General features: G+C 38.8%; 1 non-coding gene across 1 annotated transcript; it reads right to left on the bottom strand.

Moving 5' to 3' along the window:
- Window positions 1–731: 731 nt before the first annotated feature.
- LOC139033589 (U6 spliceosomal RNA) lies at window positions 732–837 on the bottom strand. Its single transcript, XR_011486127.1, has one exon. It is a non-coding gene; the product is annotated as a U6 spliceosomal RNA (small nuclear RNA).
- Between the last annotated feature and the right edge of the window lie 3,520 nt (window positions 838–4,357).

Below are 4,357 nucleotides of genomic sequence, written 5' to 3'. Positions count from 1 at the left end.
TTTATTATTTAATTCTGTCTAGGTCTTTGTTCATTGATTTTTTCATTTTCTCCATTCTGTTTTCAAGGTTTTGATCATCTTTACTATCATTATTCTGAATTATTTTTCAAGTAGCTTGCCAATTCCTCTTCGTTTATTTGAACTTCTGTGTTTCTAGTTTTTTCCTTCATTTGTGTTGTATTTCTCTGCATTTTCTTTTTTTTAACTTATTATGTTTGAGGTCTTCTTTTCCCATGCTTCAAGGCTGAATTTTTTTTGGTTTCTGTCCTCCTAAGTTTTGCGCAGTGGTTTGTGTAAGCTTTGTATAGGTTTCTGCTGAGTTTCCCCCCCTCCCCCTCGCCCCTGCCAATGGGCAAGGCTGAGTGAGGTGATAATCCTGTCTGCTGATGATTGGGTTTGTATTTTTGTTTTGTTTAGTGTTTAGATGAGGCATCCCACACAAAGTGCTACTGGTGGTTGGGTGATGCCCTGTCTTGTATTCAACTGGTTTCCTTTGTGTGAGTTCTCACTATTTGATACTCCCTAGGGTTAGTTCTCTGGTAGTCTAGGGTCTTGGAGTCAGTGCTCCCACTCCAAAGGTTCAGGGCTTGATCTCTGGTCAGGAACAAAGATTCCACAAGTGGTTTGCTATGGCATTAAGTGAGATTAAAACAAATAACCAAAAATGAGAAACCAAAGACAAACTCCAGACAAGTGGCAGTTACAAACTCAGGCAAATAATAATTTTTTTTAAATATATGGAACACTTCACAACTTTGCATGCCATCCTAGCACAGTGGCCATACTATCTTCTCTGTAAGGTTCCAATGATAGTATATGTGCTGCCGAAGTGAGCAATGAAGATTGTGTTTTACGTAAGCTTTTAAACTCTCCTTTTTCAATTTCATCAACAGTCTCTTTAGTTCTCTTTTGCTTTCTGCCTTAATGTTGGTGTCATCTGCATATCTGAGGTTATTGATATTTCTCCTGGCAATCTTGATTCCAGCTTGTGCTTCCTCCCACCCAGCATTTCGCATGATGTAGTCTGAATAGAACTTAAATAAGCAGGGTGATAATATACGCCCTTAACATACTCTTTTCCTGATTTGGAACCAGTCTGTTGTTTCACAGCTAGTTCTAACTGCTGCTTCTTGACCTGCAGACAGATTTCTCAGAAGGCAGGTTACATGGTCTGGTATTCTCATCTCCTTAAGAATTTTCCACAGTTTGCTATGATCCACAAACAAAGGACTTGGCATAGTCCATGAAGCAGAAATACATGTTTTTCTGGAACTCTCTTGCTTTCTGATGATCCAACAGATGTTGTAATTTGATCTCTGGTTCCCCTGCCTTTTCTAAATCCAGCTTGAACATCTGGAAGTTCACAGTTCACGTACAGTTGAAGCCTGGCTTGGAGAATTTTAAGCATTACTTTACTAGCATGTGAGATGAGTTCAATTGCACAGTAGTTTGAACATTCTTTGGCATTGCCTTTCTTTGGGATTGGAACAAAAACACATTTTCCAGTCCTGTGGCCACTGCTGAGTCTTCAGAATTTGCTGGCATACTGAGTGCAGCACTTTCATAGCATCATTTGTTAGGATTTGAAATACCTCAACTGGAATTTCATCACCTCCACTAGCTTTGTTCATTGTGAAGCTTCCTAAAGGCCACTTGACTTCACATTCTAGGATGTCTGGCTCTAGGTGAGTGATCATGAAGATCTTTTTGTATAGGTCCTTTGTGTATTCTTGACACCTCTTCTTAATATCTTCTGCTTCTGTTAGATCCATACAGTTTCTGTCCTCTATTGTGCCCATCCATGCATGAAATTTTCCCTTAGTATCTCGAATTTTCTTGACGAGATCTCTGGTCTTTTCCATTCTATTGTTTTCTTCTATTTCTTTGCACTGATCACTGAGGAAGGCTTTCTTATCTCTCCTTGATATTCTTTGGAACTATGCATTCAGATGCTTATATCTTTCCTTTTCTCCTTTGCCTTTAGCTTCTCTTCTTTTCTCAGCTATTTGAAAGGACTCCTCAGACAACCATTTTACCTTTTTGCATTTCTTTTTCTTAGGGATTTTTTTGTTTTTTGATCACTGCCTCTTGCTCAATGTCACAAACCTCTGTCCAAAGTTCTTCAGGCACTCTGTGTATCAGATCTAATCCCTTGAAATGATTTGTCACTTCCACTGTACAATCATAAGGGATTTGATTCAGGTCATACCTGAATGGCCTAGTGGTTTTCCATACTTTTTTCAATTTAAGTCTGAATTTGTCAATAAGGAGTCATGATCTGAGTCACAGTAGGCTCCTGGTCTTGTTTCTGCTGACTGTATAGAGCCTCTCCATCTTTGGCTGTAAATATAATCAATCTGATTTTGAGATTGACCATCTGGTGATGTCCAAGTGTAGAGTCTTCTCCTGTGTTGTTGGAAGAGGGTGTTTGCTATGAGCAGTGAATTCTTTTGGCAAATCTCCATTAGCATTGGCCCTGCTTCATTCTGTACTCCAAGGCCAAATTTGCCTGTTACTCCAGGAGTTTCTTGACTTCCTACTTTTGCATTACAGTCCCCATTATAATGAAAAGGACATCTTTTGGGGGTGTTAGTTCTAGAATGTCTTGTAGGTCTTCATAGAGCCATTCAACTTCAGCTTCTCCAACATTACTGGTTGGGACATGACATGGAATATTGTGATATTGAGTGGTTTGCCTTGGAAACGAACAGAGATCATTCTGTCATTTTTGAGATTGTACCAAGTACTGCATTTTGGACTCTTTTTATGACTATGAGGGCTATTCCATTTCTTCTAAGGGATTCTTGCCCACAGTAGTAGATATAATGGTCATCTGAGTTAAATTCATCCATTCCCGTCTATTTTACTTCTCTGATTCCTAAAATGTCTATGTTTACTCTTGCCATCTCCTGTTTGACCACTTCCAATTTACCTTGATTCATGGACCTAACATTCCAGGTTCCTATGCAATATTGTTCTTTACAGCATTGGACTTTACTTCCATCACCAGTCACATCCACAACTGGGCATTGTTTTCACTTTGGCTCCATCTCTTCATTCTTTCTGGAGTTATTTCCCCACTGATCTCCAGTAGCACATTGAGCACCTATTGACCTGGGGAGTTCATCTTCAAGTGTCCTATCTTTTTCCTTTTCATACTGTTCATGGGTTTCTCAAGGCAAGAATACTGAAGTGGTTTGCCATTCCCTTCTCCAGTGACCACATTTTGTCAGAACTCTCCACCATTTTCTCAAAGGCTATAACAATTCCCATTCTCACAGGGAATAAATGAAACTTGCCATTCTTCCCCAAACATTTCTAAATTACATTCCTCTATTATTCAACTTGAGAATCTTTTCATTAACTTCTAAATTGTTTGAATTTGCTTTACTGTGACTTACACTTATGTCCTCCCACCATTTTCCATGAGGTCAATTCTCATTTGTTGCTCAGTTATAGAATACAATGGATAGTAATCCTATACTTGTTACTTGCAGTTAAATTCAATTTTTTTCCTAATCTACTATTGTCCACTGATTTACTTAGGGTATATTTTGACAAAAGAAATTAAATTTAACTCAGTAAAACATGACTATATTTATATTTATTTTATATATATACATAAAATTAGGCTTAGACAGTAAAGAATCTGCCTGCAAAGTGGGAGACCCAGGTTCGATCCCCTGGAGAAGGGATAGGCTACCCACTCCAGTGTTCTTGGGGCTTCCCTGGTGGCTCAGATGGTAAAGAGTCCACCTGCAATGTGGAAGACCTGAGTTTGATCCCTGGATTGAGGAAATGCCCTGGAGAAGGGAATAGCTACCCACTCCAGTATTCTTGCCTGGAGAATTCCATGGACAGAGGAGCCTGGCGGGCTACAGTCCATGGAGTTGCAGAGAGTCAGACACGAATGAACAACTATCACAACATTTACACAACAACAGCATCCTGTATATCACATCTATGACACCACTACATTGGTTCGAGAACCATAATCTGTTACTATTACTAGTGCTACTACAGACTTCTCCTAAGTAGATCTCTCATTTATTCATTGCCTTCTACAGTTTATTACTCCCATTAGAATCATGCTTAAAAATCTTAAATCAATTTACTTTTAATTTTCTGGACTCCATTTCACTCAAAGAAAAAGTCTGATTTTCACAGTAACCCATAAGATCCAAGGTGATCTTTCTCTTGTTACATCACTGTCCTCATCTCCTTTAACTCTCTCCTTTACTCCATCATTCAGTACAGTAGCCCTTATTATTTCCCAAACACATAAAAGCATCACCTTAGTGGTTTTGTATTGGCCATTAATCCCTCCAAAACTATTTTTGCAAATATCCACTTTAAA

Source organism: Odocoileus virginianus, unplaced genomic scaffold, assembly GCF_023699985.2.
Source record: "Odocoileus virginianus isolate 20LAN1187 ecotype Illinois unplaced genomic scaffold, Ovbor_1.2 Unplaced_Scaffold_19, whole genome shotgun sequence".
In the NCBI taxonomy this organism is placed as follows: Eukaryota; Metazoa; Chordata; class Mammalia; order Artiodactyla; family Cervidae; genus Odocoileus; species Odocoileus virginianus.
Note: the sequence above shows the minus strand (reverse complement) of the source record. Positions and strands in the feature narration are given on the sequence as shown.